This window comes from Miscanthus floridulus, chromosome 10 (assembly GCF_019320115.1).
Source record: "Miscanthus floridulus cultivar M001 chromosome 10, ASM1932011v1, whole genome shotgun sequence".
NCBI lineage: Eukaryota > Viridiplantae > Streptophyta > Magnoliopsida > Poales > Poaceae > Miscanthus > Miscanthus floridulus.
In genome coordinates, this window is record NC_089589.1 from 70,688,458 (window position 1) to 70,703,284 (window position 14,827).

At 44.2% G+C, this 14,827-nt stretch overlaps 2 pseudogenes; both read left to right on the forward strand.

Moving 5' to 3' along the window:
* Nucleotides 1-6,011: 6,011 nt before the first annotated feature.
* LOC136488824 (ankyrin repeat-containing protein ITN1-like) lies at nt 6,012-7,132 on the forward strand (annotated as a pseudogene).
* Nucleotides 7,133-7,359: 227 nt separating this feature from the next.
* LOC136484844 (ankyrin repeat-containing protein ITN1-like) overlaps nt 7,360-14,827 on the forward strand; it is a 51,334-nt pseudogene continuing 43,866 nt past the window's right edge.

A 14,827-nucleotide genomic window follows, 5' to 3' on the forward strand; every position in this document is an offset into this window, starting at 1 on the left:
TGTTAGATGAAATGCCCCACGATTGTTGTCTTCCCAATAGCAGCTGATTCCTATTCGATTGAGTTACAATGCTTGTTACTCCTTAGTTTAGCTATCCTTATATGTACATGTTGTTACATAAACCAGTTAGTTTTTTCCTGAAGAGATTATGCTACCTACTGATTTGTTGAGGACCTAGTAATCATGGCCCTAAACTGTTTAAGAACCATTGGTGTTATTTGCATGTTGTCGCAACAAGTTATTCCCTCGAGTCACAGCTAAGTGACCTTTTACGCTGTGTGCAGTCTAAGTATTTAAACATTGATCATCAACACCTCTTGACATAGTTAGATTGAATATGTGACAATGATATGAACATATCTATCTCGAATAGTAGTTGCATAATGGTATGATATCTCTGTACTTTGTAATTATTGCAAGCAATGGAAACTAGCAGTCAAAGGTACACGTTAATGACTGTGAACGTCTTATTTGTGATGGTAGGGAGTGTTCTGTTTGTGTAAGAGTTAGATAAGAATTTTTGCTCTTGCTTAAATAGATTTAGTTTGGAATGTCAAGGATAAAGAACATTAAATAGATTTAGTTTGACCATATAACTTGAATAATAACTCTTGTTCAGTGAGTTACCATTACCACTTACCACATGCCTAATTTACTTAAATGTATAGGCAACCATGGCATGGTATGTACTGCATGTTGGTCACATGCCTGAGATTTATCGAACCTGGGAAGATTGCTATGCTCAAGTCAATCGCTACCCTGGTAATTTGCAAAAAAAATAAAACACAGAAGCTGAAGCTTTGAGGGCCTACTATAGTCATCCGGCCTACCTTGTAAACCATGGGCAACCGGCCTACTATGGTCCAATGAATGCAAACCATGGCCATCCGCTGGCACTGGAGATCGAAGAGAAGCCACCCGCCAGAGATGTGAAGATTAGGAGAATTGCACCTTGGTCTTGGAAAGATGTCATGCTTTTTATTTATGGCTATGGTCATCGCTTTTCTTATTTGGAAGTTGATGTAGGCTTAGTTTCGTAGAACACTAGGTGGACTTTGTTGTATGTGGTCAATCAAACAATGAATTTATTCTAGGTGAACATATGCTATTATTTGACTTTGTTGTATGTGGACTTATTATTAGACTTTGCATTAAACATATTATATATATATATGAACATATGCTATTAGTAGTTGTCCGTGGCCAAAACTAACCACGATCGTGTCACAGCCATGACTCATCGTCGCCTGTTACCCCTCGCCGAAGAACTGATCGGCAACAAGAAATGACTGATATCGCTGGGACGAGAGAGCCGCATGATCCAACAAACGGTGACGGTGTCAATCAGGTCGGTGAGAACAAGCAGCCATGGACCCCATCCGGCCTGCTCGATCTGGGTCAAAATGACCAAGATGGCCAGGTAACTTTGGTATCATGTCACTATGTGGCCACCCACGCTAATCAATTGAGAGGGTCATAGCTTACTTGGTGTCACTAGCAGGAGCCTCCACTGGCCAAGGAGCTAGAGGGTTCGGGTAGCAGGAAGGTCAGATCCAAGCGAGGCATGCCAAAGATTCCTGTTGGTAGGAATGCACACTGGCACATTACTGAGTTCGATGAATTCGGGGATCCACTCTCACCGCCTATAGCTTTGACCAAATACAAGACTATCCTCGGGTTACTTGTTAGGGACTTCATCCCGATTAAGTACAGGAAGTGGATTGGGAAAGATGATGACCGGTGGAGGGTTCCTGAAAGCGAGAAGGATTACATATGGGATGTCAAGATCCTAGAGTATTTCACTTTCCCAGCCGAGTATGGTAGGGAGTTAGTCAAGAAAAAAGTAAAAGAAATCATGGGGACATGCTTCAAGAATTTCAAGGGGACATTGTACAAGAATTTTGTCCTCCAAAATAAAGAGCCAGATTTCGATGGTGGACAGTTTAGCAAGCAGAAGGACTTCTGGCAGAATTTCAAGGAATACAGGTTATCTGAGGAGTACTTAGAACTGAGCAGGAAGAATAAGGAGAATTCGTAGAAAGCGGTGAATCCTCATCATCTCGGCTCTTGTGGCTATGCCAAAAAGATGTCAGAATTTGAAGCAGAACTTCAAAAGATGGATCGCCTTGCTGAGGAAGGCGTTCAGGTTGAGACCGCCAATTGGGAGCCCAAATCGGTATTATATTATATGGTGAGAAATGTACGGCACGCCGAGGACGAGAGCTTTAGCTCCTCAAATCAACCCATGAGCGAACTCATCCAGAGGATCTCCCAGGTAACTGAGGATGTGAGGCAAGGGACTCACACTTCTAATAGGGAGAAAGACGTGCTCACCCAAGCACTCAGAACCAAGGAGCACCCTGGTCGCACTAGAGGAACCAGTGTTGTTCCTTGGAAACTAGCATTCCCCCAAGAATCTAACACTTATCGGAGCCGCTCGAGGGGTAGAGCGGAACATGAGGCAGAGTATTTGAGGAGACTAAAAGAGATGGAAGACAGAATGGAAGCACGGATTGAGGCGACCGTTGAAGTGCGAGTCGAGCAAATTTTGTTGTCCAAGGGGTCAGTAGTACCACAAAACCCTACTCCTAGTGCCTTTAGCCCACAGTTTAGGGGTCGCAGCAGCTGCAGATCGACCCCGCTGGACGAAGAAGAGGCGAATGTGCCTCATCCGGTGGACGACATCACTGAACCCGTCAATGTTAGGTTGTACATCCGTCAGGAATGGACAAAGGACAAGGTGGCGATCGGCCAGTCCTGGCCTACGGGAGACGGGACAATTAATGGCCGCCCAATTCCACTGGGGTACGCTCGCGTCACCATTGACAGAATACTTGATAAGAAGTATAACAAGATACCCATTGAGTACCCCGTAGCGGAAGACAGGCCGAAACTTGGTCAAAACAAGGGCTCTCAAGTCGCCTGGCGCAAGCGCTTCATTCAGCTTGACCATCAATTGTCCTCTTATGATGAGGACAACTGCGAGTCTTCGCCCACCCGTGATGATCACTCACCATCTCCCAACAGAGATCACTCCCCTCCTCATCCAGAGCCGTCACCCCCGAGAAGACAGAGGTCTCCTTCTATTCCTCCTCGTCCGACTCCATCTTCATCAGCCCCGAGAAAAGAGACTCCTCCTCCTCCTCCTCCATCTTCATCAGCGCCGAGAAAACAGAATTCTCGTCGTCATCCTCCTCCTCCACCTCAGCCCAAAACAAGATCAAGGACATCCTCGCAGTCGCAGAAAAGGTCCTTGGATTCGGTCGCTAATGCTCCCAAAGTGGACCAACATAAAAGAAAAAGGCCGTTCAGTGGCAGCGTTACCACCTTGATGAAAGACAAATTTACAGCACACGTCTCGAAGGAAGATTGTGTTAGTTTCTTCAATCTATGTGCCTCACTGCCTCCATTTTTGTTGAAATCCGAATTCGAAAGGCAAACACAGAATAAATACGCTATAACAAGAGACAAAGAAATACACAATAAAGATTTAAGGAACATTATGAAGTTAGTCGAAGACAACCCTGATTTAACCATGGAACAGGCCGCGAACATCTATTATGATGTACAAGGGACGGGAACACCGGCAATGAAGTATGAAAGGGGCAATCTTTTGGTTCCCGATCATGAGTATAAAAATCTGACAACATATATGCGCCAGTTACATGAATATTACATGGCTCAAGTAACAGAGACGGACGACTTTGGTTTTGAGGTTATTATCCGTTCGCCACATGTTTTCCAATATCCTGAAGAAGAGAAGTTCGATGTCGAGTGGGAGTGCTTGTTCCAGCTATACCAGAAACGCTCTCTCAATGTTCAAATGTTGACGCTGTGGACTATGTAAGTACCCTACACGTACGATATTACAATTAACTACTCCCTCGAGACACAAATTGTTAACTTTTGAGCACTTCCCATGATTTTATGTAGGTGTATAGTAAAATTTTGCATTCTAAAAAGCAAATGAGATTACATAGGCTTCTTGGACCACATGCGAGTCAATGAGAGGACATGTCTAGGCCTCTATGGATGTGACGTGGAAGACCTGAAACAGAGATTGATTGTTGTTTTCGATGAATTCACGATGAAGAAGAAAACCCACATACTTCTAGCCTACAACTGCGAGTATGTGTTCTCGACTTTTAATTTTATGCTTCTTTTTTGTTAAGATTATTCGATAATTAGGATTCTGTGATTGCAACAACCATTTCGTCTTCATTTGTGTTAATCTTGCCAAAAATCTGCTTGAGGTGTGAGACTCGAAGAAAAAACCATTTCATCGTCTGGATGCACTGGTGGCAGTGCTGAATTAGTAAGCGATCCTAATAACTATTATTTTCTAATCACACATACCGCTTTCTAATGTTTCTCCTTTTAATGTTGCTCAGTGTTCGAAGAAGACATATCGGTGGGACGCCGGTCCCATTCAAGGTTGTCGAAATGGAGGGGAAGTACCTATCACAGCCGGCGGAAAACAATGAAGGCGGATTTTATGTAATGTGGGCAATGCTTCGCTACATCGGCGGGAAATCGGAAGAAGCCGATAAGTTGGTGTGTATAATCTCTATTTCATTTATGTCTGTTAATAATTTAACAAAATGATTTACTGTTCCTCTTTGGATATCATCTTTTTTGAACGACAGCGCAAGAAATTTAAGCACGAAAGACTGCTAGACATGGAGATCGTCGCACTACAAACGGAGCTGGCAAAATTTATCTTAGCCGAGGTATTGGAAAAAGATGGAATATTTTTCATTGCACAATCTGTGAAGTACAAAGACTAGTATGGCCCAGAGCGGCTCGCCAAATTATTGTAGGAAGTCCGAGAAGCATGTGTGAAGTCCAAGAATATTTCTTTTTTATTTTGAGGGATTAAGATGTGGATAAGAACATTTGAATTGTAATCGTAACATTTGTAATGTTTAATATTGATGGACCTATCGTCTACGTAGCGTATATAAAGCGAAACCCGATTCCACGAAAAAATATAAATTAAAATAAATTATAAAACAATAAAATACAAAGGGGCTATCACCACCGGTTAGTAACAAACCGGCAGTGTTGTCGTAACCATCACTGGGCTTGCTCAACACTGCCGACTTTGAACCATGAACCGACACTGATAGTTACGAGAACACTGTCGGTTTGATCTATGAACTGACACTACTGCCGGTTTGATCCATGAACCGACAGTGTAGGCTTGCTCAACACTGCTGGCTTGAGCCAAGAACCGACACTCTTGAAGCAACCGTTACTATCGGTTGACACTACAAACCGGCAGTGTTGTTCTACTAGACACTGCCGGGTGAAACCAGGAACTGACAATGTTTCCTGTAGATCAGTGTCGGTTTTTAAGGACCGACAGTGATGTCAACCCCCCATCACTGCCGGTATGCCACTGTCGGTTCAAAATCCGGCGGTGAAGTGGGTTTTTGAACCGGCAGTGATGTCCAGATCTGGGGTAGTGCATGATCCATTTTTAGGGTACCTAATCTCCACATATTGTTTTCCTCTTCTTTGTATCGCGGCATCTAAGGGCCATGTTGGTGTTGCTCGAGAGCTGCTTAAGTATTGTCCCGATGCTCCCTACTGCGATGCAAATGGCTTGACATGTCTTCATGTAGCTGTATTAAATGGTCAGGCAGAGTTTGTAGAAAATGTCCTGGGGTCTCAGCAGCTTCACCATCTTATAAACATGGCAGATAACAGTGGAGAAACTGCTCTGCATCCAGCACGGAGGAGAGGGCTAACGTGGATAGCGTCTGTTCTAGGTGACAGAGAAAAAAATATTAACAACAACCCGGTAAGTATTTTGTTTCTCTGTACGTGACTGTAAAAAAATATACTAACAGATACTTCTTTCCATGACATTAATCTGTAGGTCCAAACAATGGTTTGCTAAGTATTCTTTTCTGCAGTATATAGGTCATTATTCGGAAGGTTTGCAAACAGTTGATAGTGTTTTTATTTGCAATTAGGCTTCGGTTAGTTCGTCAGAAGGAACGCCGATGGATGGACGGGTTCTGGAAGCAGCCGTAACTGGCGATGCTAGATTAATGAAGGACCTTGATTCTCACAATCCATGAGTGCTTCTTGGAACCACTCAGCAGGGTAACACCTGCCTCCACATCGCCTCCATCCATGGCCTCCAGGGATTCTGCAAGGATGTCCTGACGCTCAGCCAGTCCCTTCCTCTACTCAACGCCATCAATGCCAATGGCGAGACGCCGCTGCTCACCGCCGTGGCTAGGGGCCATGCCACTTTAGCTTCTGTTTTACTTAGGTTCTGCTGTGATCAGCAGCTGAGCGAGACGATCCTGAAGCAAGACAAGCGTGGATTCAACGCACTGCACCATGCCATCTTCAAGGGATATAGGAAGCTCGCACTGCAGCTCATAGAAGCAGAGCCCGCCTTTATCGAAAGCTGTGAACAAATGTTATGAGTCACCCATGTTCATCGCGGTAACGAGAGATTATGGGGACGTCTTGGAGAAGCTGTTGCAGATTCCTGATGCGGTTCATGGGGGACCCCATGGGTGCAACGCTCTACATGCTGCCGTGACAAGTGGTAATGCAGGTGAGACCTATGCATCGCCTACAGGCTGTGAAATTCATTTATTACTTTATTAACAGACGCTTGATATCTAATACAGTACTATATAGCTTGGTCACCTATAGCCTGTTTCTTGCCTTGGTTTTGTTTCAGTTATGGCTAAAAGGGTTATGGAGGCACGTCCATGGCTAGTCAGACAAGGAAATGAAGACAAGCGCACATCAATGTACCTGTCCGCAATTGAGAAAACAAGATTGACGTGCTTAGAGTATTGTTGGAACATGATCCGTCTTTGGGTTATTTCATCTCCACAGATGGTGATGGTGCTCCTCTTCTTTGTATCGCAGCATCTGAGGGCAATGTTGGTGTTGCTCGAGAGCTTCTTAGACATTGTCCTGATCCTCCCTACTTCGACGCAATGGGTTCGACATGTCTTCACATAGCTATATCATTTGGTCAGGAAGATTTTGTGAGGTTTGTCCCGAGATCTCCACAACTTCAGCATCTTATTAACCTGCCCAATGACACAGGAGAAACCGCTCTGCAACTCGCAGCCAGAATAATGCCAGCAGGTGACGAGCGAAAAAGACAAACAATGATGAGCATGGTCGCTGTTTTACAGTTGTACCTTAGTAATCTAAGTATCCACGCAGAGTTCACTTCGGTATGTATGGTTTCTCCGTGTAATCGTGTATGTTATGTCAATTGTTAAAACGTACTCCTGTTTGTTTGTGTAATAAGCTGTACATCCTCAGGGGATGGAACGACCCATGGAAGTAGCAGTATCTTGTCATGTCGCAGAAATGAGGCACCTGTGTCTGCATGTTCCGGGTGTGCTTGGAACCACTCCTCAGGGGAACACATGCCTCCACATCGCCGCTATCCATGGCCACGAAGTGTTCTGTAAGGAGGTCCAGGCTCTGAACCCGTCACTCCTCACTGCCATCAACTCGGACGGCGAGACCCCTCTGCTTGCCGCCGTGGCGAGCGGATGTCTCTCTGTAGCTTCTGTTTTGCTCAGGTGCTGTCGTGATCAGCAGCTGAGCGGGGCGATCCTGAAGCAAGACAAGCGTGGATGCAATGCGCTGCACCACGCCATATGCAACGGACACATGAAGCTCGCGCTGGAGCTGATACAAGCAGAGCCTGCCCTGTCGCATTATGTGAACCAGTACGGTGAGTCACCCATGTTCATCGCGGTGATGAGGAAATTCGAGGATGTCTTCGATAAACTATTTGAGATTCGTGATTCTGCTCATGGAGGAGCCGATGGCATGAATGCTCTGCATGCTTCGGTGTGGAACGGTAATTCAGGTGTGACCTACTACACAAGAGGGCAACGTATTTATTTATTTTTTTTACCAAAACTCATCTTTAACTAATACATACATGCAGTTGCCATTGTTCCATGGTTGCTAACCGTCCTTACTGCATGCTTGATTCGCAGCCATCGCTAACAAGATTATGAAGGCACGTCCTTGGCTTGCCAGAGAAGAAGACAAGAGTAGCAACACTCCAATGCATCTGGCTGTACGTTGGCACAACAGTGACGTGCTAAGTGTATTGTTGGAACACGATCGGTCTTTAGGGTACCAAGTCTCGACATTAGGTAACCCTCTTCTTGTTTCTGCCGCATATCGTGGCCATGTTGATGTTGCTCGGGAGCTTCTTAAACATTGTCCAGATGCTCCATGTTACAATACAAGAGGCTCGACATGTCTGCACATAGCTGTACAGTCTCAACAGACGGAGTTCGTAAAGTTTGTGCTGGGTTTGCCACAGCTTCAGAAACTCGTTAACATGCGAGATGAAAATGGAGACACTGCTCTGCATGTCGCAGTCCAGAAGTGCGATCCAAAGATGGTGGCTGCTTTATTGCTTCACCGAGACATTGACAATTGACATCACAGTGGTTAACAACAATGGTTGCCCAGTAAACAGGACATTACCCACCGACCGTGCCAAGACTTTAAACTGGGTGCGTATGTTTTCTCTCACGTTAGTCCATAAATCAGTATGCATGCCGATCATTTGCAATGCCATGTTCTCCTACCTCCCATATGCACTTCTGGAATTCAGCATGTCCTTTGCATCAATCATATCTTGCTATACTAGTTGAATTCCCCATGCATTGCTGCGCAGAGAGCAATTTTATATTACATTGGAAAAAAGAAGTATTTTTTTTAATCTGGTTACACAGCTTTGATTTATAATAAGAGAGAGTTAGCAACAACTATTACATGCGCGAGAAGTGCTCCCCTCACAGCCTAGGCTACAAGGGGTACAGAAATATTTCAAAGCTTATTATTACACACACTAGTAGAGAAACGACATTTGATCCCACCTCGAAATTTGGCTTTAGTCCCGGTATTTTTCGCGCCCGGAACTAGAGATACCTTTAGTCCCGATTTGTAGCTCTAACCGGGACTAAAGGTCCTTGCCCAACGGCTACTGCGACATGCTTTTGCTGCAGGGGACCTTTAGTCCCGGTTGGAGTTACCAACCGGGACTAAAGGTTAACTTTTACTCCCGGTTGGTGCCTCTAACCGGGAGTAAAAGTCTACTCCCGGCTGGAGGCTCCGTCCGGGACTAGGAATGGACCTTTAGTCCTGGTTTCTGTATCCAACCGGGACTAAAGGTACCCTCCTATATAGCCCTTATTCCTCTCCGAGCCCGAGCCACTTCGAGCTCAGTGTTCTCTTGCTATCGCCGGCCTCTCTTCTTCCTCATCACCGGTCACAAAATTTCTTCCATTCCTCCATCGGTTCTAAAGGTTACCAACTTTATACTCTCATGTTTCATCTGTAGCTTATTTCATTTTATGGACTAGATATATGTGGTTTTTTTATGGTAGATTTTTTTTATTTATGTAAGCCATTTAAGCTCAAAATCACTTTAAAGTTTGCGTATTTGGATGAAGGAAGGTTAAAGTAGTTATTCAAAACTAGTATTGAGCTTTCATTTCTAGCATGCATAGCACACTTCATGCTTTAGAGATATAGAGAATTTTAGAGTTTTTTAATTTTATTTGTTTATAAAATGAGAAATTTATATTATATTAAAAATGAGTATAGAGAGTAGATGGCAACTGCTTTCGGGTCCTCGGCCTCTCATCAGGTTACAAAGCGTCTGAGACCGGACCTTCCTCTCATTGCATGCGGCAAGTATGAGGAGAAGATTGTGATGGAGTACCGGGTGAGGAAGGAGTGTTCCAACAAGGGCCGTATCTTCTACAAGTGTCCGGATCGCAATGTGAGTTATTTTGTCGCATTTGATGATTATGGTTAATTTATACTTATTTTCATGATGATTGTAATTAAAGTTCTAATTTTTTATTTTAATTTCAGTGGGATGGCACTGGATGTTCAGGCTGGTATTGGGAGGAAGAGTATATTGAACACGTGCAAAACTCTCTTGCACAGGCGGCTACAGCGGCTGATGAGGCAGTGATCCTGCAAAAGAAGCCCATAGATGTTGAACAAACGCATGATCTGTCTATTTTAGTTGGGATTGGTCGCGAAATCCTTATGCTGCTGAAGTGCATTTTAGCTTTAGTTTTTTTAGTGGTAGTTGGGATTGTCTACATTGTAGTGAGACTTTCATAAATTAATATCTTGTGTGGTGGCGTGCATGTCGTATAATTAACTAATTATGTTCTAGGTTTTAATATGGTATGTATGTCATGTAATGCAGATGAGCCGACATTTGATGTACAATGCTGATCGCCGATCCCAAGAGTTCATTGAGGGCGTGCATTCTTTCTTACGTGTGGCCGAGGCAAACAAACGCGATGGTTTCATGTGCTGCCCATGTGTCATATGTAAGAATTTGAAGGAATATGCTAGCTCAAGGAGTCTTCATTCACACTTGTTGAAGTCGGGTTTCATGCCAAACTATATTTGTTGGACGAAGCACGGAGAAACCGGGGTTGTAATGGAAGAAGGTGAAGAAGAACAATGGGATGATGATGACATTATTGCTGAATATGGTGCCTTCAATGATACTGCAATGGGGGAAGCTGAAGAAGAGGTAGTGGCAGAAGATGAGCCCGCTGATGATCATGGTCAGGCCATTCGTGACGCACAAAGAGATTGCGAAAGTGAAAAGAAGAAGATCAAGTTCGAGCGCATGCGAGAGGATCACAAGAAATTGCTATACCCAACTTGTGATGCGGGACAGAAAAAGTTGGGTACCACACTGGAATTGCTGCAATGGAAGGCAAAGAATGGTGTATCTGATAAGGGATTTGGGGAGTTACTGAAAATCCAAAAGAAGATGCTTCCAAAGGATAATGAATTGCCCGTCACTACGTACGAAGCAAAACAGGTAGTCTGCCCTTTGGGATTAGAAATCTAGAAGATACATGCATGTCCTAATGACTACATCCTCTACCATGGCGAGGAGTACGAGAAGTTAGATGCATGCCCGGTATGTCATGCATCGCGGTATAAGATCAGGCGAGATGACCCTGGTGATGTTGAGGGCGAACGTCCCACGAAGAAAATCCCTGCCAAGATTATGTGGTATGCTCCTATAATACCACGCTTGAAACGTCTATTCAGAAACAAAGACCATGCAAAGTTATTGCGATGGCACAAAGAAGACCGTAAGGTAGATAATATGTTGAGACACCCTACTGATGGGTCCCAGTGGAGAGCAATCGATAGAGAATTCCCGGAGTTTGCAAATGACGCAAGAAACTTAAGATTTGCTTTAAGTATGGATGGTATGAATCCTTTCGGGGAGCAGAGCAGTAGTCATAGCACTTGGCCTGTTACTCTATGTATCTACAATCTACCTCCCTGGTTATGCATGAAGCATAAGTTTATTATGATGCCAGTGCTCATCCAAGGTCCAAGGCAACCTGGCAACGACATCGATGTGTACCTGAGGCCACTAGTTGAAGAACTTCTACTTTTGTGGAACAGACCAGGTGTACGTGTGTGGGATGAGCACAAACAGGAGCACTTTGACCTATGAGCATTGTTGTTCGTAACAATCAATGATTAGCCTGCTCTAAGTAATCTTTTAGGACAATCAAACAAGGGATATAATGCATGCACGCACTGTTTCGATGACATTAAAGGTATATTCTTGAAAAAATGTCAAAAGGTCGTGTACCTTGGCCATCGTCGATTTCTTCCTGCGAATCACCCCCTAAGAAAGAAATGCAAGCATTTTAAAGGTAAGGCAGACCACCAGTCCAAGCGGGGCAACTGAACTGGTGAGGATGTACTCAATATGGTCAAGGATGTGAAAGTAGTATTTGGAAAGGCACATGGCAGCGAACCTGTTCCGAACGACGTCGACGGTCATGCACCCATGTGGAAGAAGAAGTCCATATTTTGGGAGCTACCCTTTTGGCAAGTCCTAGAGGTCCGTAGCGCGATCGACGTGATGCACCTGACGAAGAATCTTTGTGTGAACCTGCTAGGCTTCATGGGTGTGTATGGGAAGCCTAAGGACACACTTGAAGCATGACAGGACCTATGATGTTTGAAAGAACGAGACAACCTACATCTAGAGAAGACAGATGATGGACGCCATTACTTAAGTCCTGCCAGCTACACTCTTAGCAAAGAAGAGAAGGAAAGCATGTTTGAATGCCTAGCAAGCATCAAGGTACCATCTGGATTCTCCTCGAATATAAAGGGTATAATAAATATGCCAGAGAAGAAATTCCTAAAATTAAAGTCCCATGACTGCCACGTGCTCATGACGCAATTGCTTCCAGTTGCATTAAGAGGAATTCTACCACCAAATGTACGTCTAGCCACCGTGAAGCTATGTGCATTCCTCAATGCAATTTCTCAGAAGGCAATCGATCCAATGGATCTAACTAAACTACAGAATGATGTGGTTCAATGTCTTGTCAGCTTTGAGTTGGTGTTCCCTCCTTCCTTCTTTAATATCATGACACACCTCCTAGTTCACCTAGTCAAGGAGATTAGCATTCTTGGTCCTGTGTTCCTGCACAACATGTTCCCCTTTGAGAGGTTCATGGGAGCCCTAAAGAAATATGTTCACAACCATGCTCGGCCAGAAGGAAGCATCGCCAAGGGCTATGGAACAGAGGAGGTCATTGAGTTTTGTGTTGACTTTATTCCCGACCTTGACCCGGTTGGTGTTCCTGAATCGCGACACGAGGGGAGACTAAGTGGAAAGGGGACACTAGGGAAGAAAACATATATTGGTACGCAGGACAATTATTTTAATAAAGCACACTACACAGTTCTGGAAAACTCCTCCTTGGTGGATCCGTATATCAAGACACATAAAGAGTTGCTCCGATCCGAGTTTCCAGGGAAGTCTGAAGCTTGGATTACGCGTCAGCACATGGAAACTTTCAGCGACTGGTTGCGAAAAGAATATCAGGGTGATGAGAGTATTGATGAGCAACTGTATTTGTTGGCTAGACAGCCATCATGGCATATCCTCACATACAAAGGGTACGAGATAAATGAGAATATATTTTACACAGTAGCCCAAGATAAAAGGAGCACCAACCAAAATAGTGGTGTCCACATAGATGCCACCGACCCTAACAGAAATAAGTAAACATATTATGGCCGCATAGAGGAGATATGGGAACTAAACTATGCACCTACTTTTAAGGTACCTTTGTTCAAGTGCTAATGGGTAAAGGCGACTGGAGGTGGGGTAGCAGTCGACAACTAGTATGGAATGACAACCGTGGACTTGAACAATATTGGGTACAAAGACAAACCATTCGTCCTTGCCAAGGATGTGAATCAGGTGTTTTATGTCAAGGACATGTCTACAAAACCGAAGAGAGGGGAAAACAACAACGACCCAATCTATGAGCCAAAGCGCCACATAGTTCTTTCAAGGAAAAGAAACATCGTCGGAATTGAAGACAAGTAAGACATATCAGAAGATTATGAAAAGGATGACCGAATTTCACCCTTCACAGTGAAAAAAGACCCAAGCATCCAGCTAAATTATGAGGACACTCTATGGTTACGACGCGATCTTAACCAAGGGATATACGTTAAGAAGAAGTTCACTACTGTGCCTGCTTGATATATTTAGTGATGTATTAGACCTATTATGTAATAATTGTGACTTCAGATTTTTTTGTCGCGTTTTCATATTTTCTACGGTTTAAATGAATTTTCTGCTAGACGGTGGATTTCCCGTGGAGAATGTGTGATGAAAAACCAAATGATCAACGTTAATAAGATGTGAAAACTAATTTCCTGTCGAAAAGCAATAGTTTTAATGATTTTAATTAAGTAGTATATTTTTGCATGGTGCAAATTGTAATTATTATTTACACTATGTCAAATATTCATACAGTAAAACAAAAGAGTTTAGGTTACAATTTTTTGTTGTGTATAATAATGCAAAACCAAGTCCAGGATTTTTTTATAATTTTTTTGGTAATATTTTATTTATTAGGCAATTAATAACTCTATGCATTTTTATATAAAAGAAATATATAAAAAAGGAAAAAACTTATGGAAACCGGAGAAAGCCAACTACATACCACCTTTACTCCCGGGCCTAAAATGCCCTTTACTCCTGGGCCGTGGAGACACCCGGGACTAAAGATCAGACCTTTAGTCCCAGTTCTAATCATCACCCGGGACTAAAGGTGGGCTGCGTTTTCGCAGCCCGCCAAAATGACCTTTACTCCCGGGCCGTGGCTACACCCGGGACTAAAGATCAGACCTTTAGTCTCGGTTCTAATCACCACCCGGGACTAAAGGGTCTTTAGTCCCAGTTTGTAGCGGCAACCGGGACTAAAGGTCTCCCTTTATAAAACCTCTCTGTCTCCGCAAACCTCATCTTCTCCACCAGATCGATCCAGCAGCGCCACCGCCCCCAGGCCACCCTAGCCTCGCCTCACGCGCGCACGCTGTCACTGGCCGGCCAGCGCACGCCTCGCGTCGTCCTCGTCCCCGGCCCACCTCGCCCCAAGCAGTCTTCTCCTAGATCCGCAGCAGGCCACAGCTACGGTACGTCTCTAGGTTTGGCCCCGGTCTCCCTCTTCCTCTGCACTTCCCTTGATGATGCCGTAGTTGGTGTTCCGACGACGATGGAGATCGCCGGGCTAGGTTGGCGTGATGTGCCGTAGCTGTGGCGTGATGTGCCGTAGCTGTGGCGTGATGTTGCGAGATGATCAGTGTTGTGCATGACAGTTGTGTGTGTTGCTATTGTTCAGATAATGTATTATATTTATGTACTAATCTTTGTTCTATTTAAGGTGCTAAATGCCCTGATCAGGTTTCGTCATCAGGTTCAGTT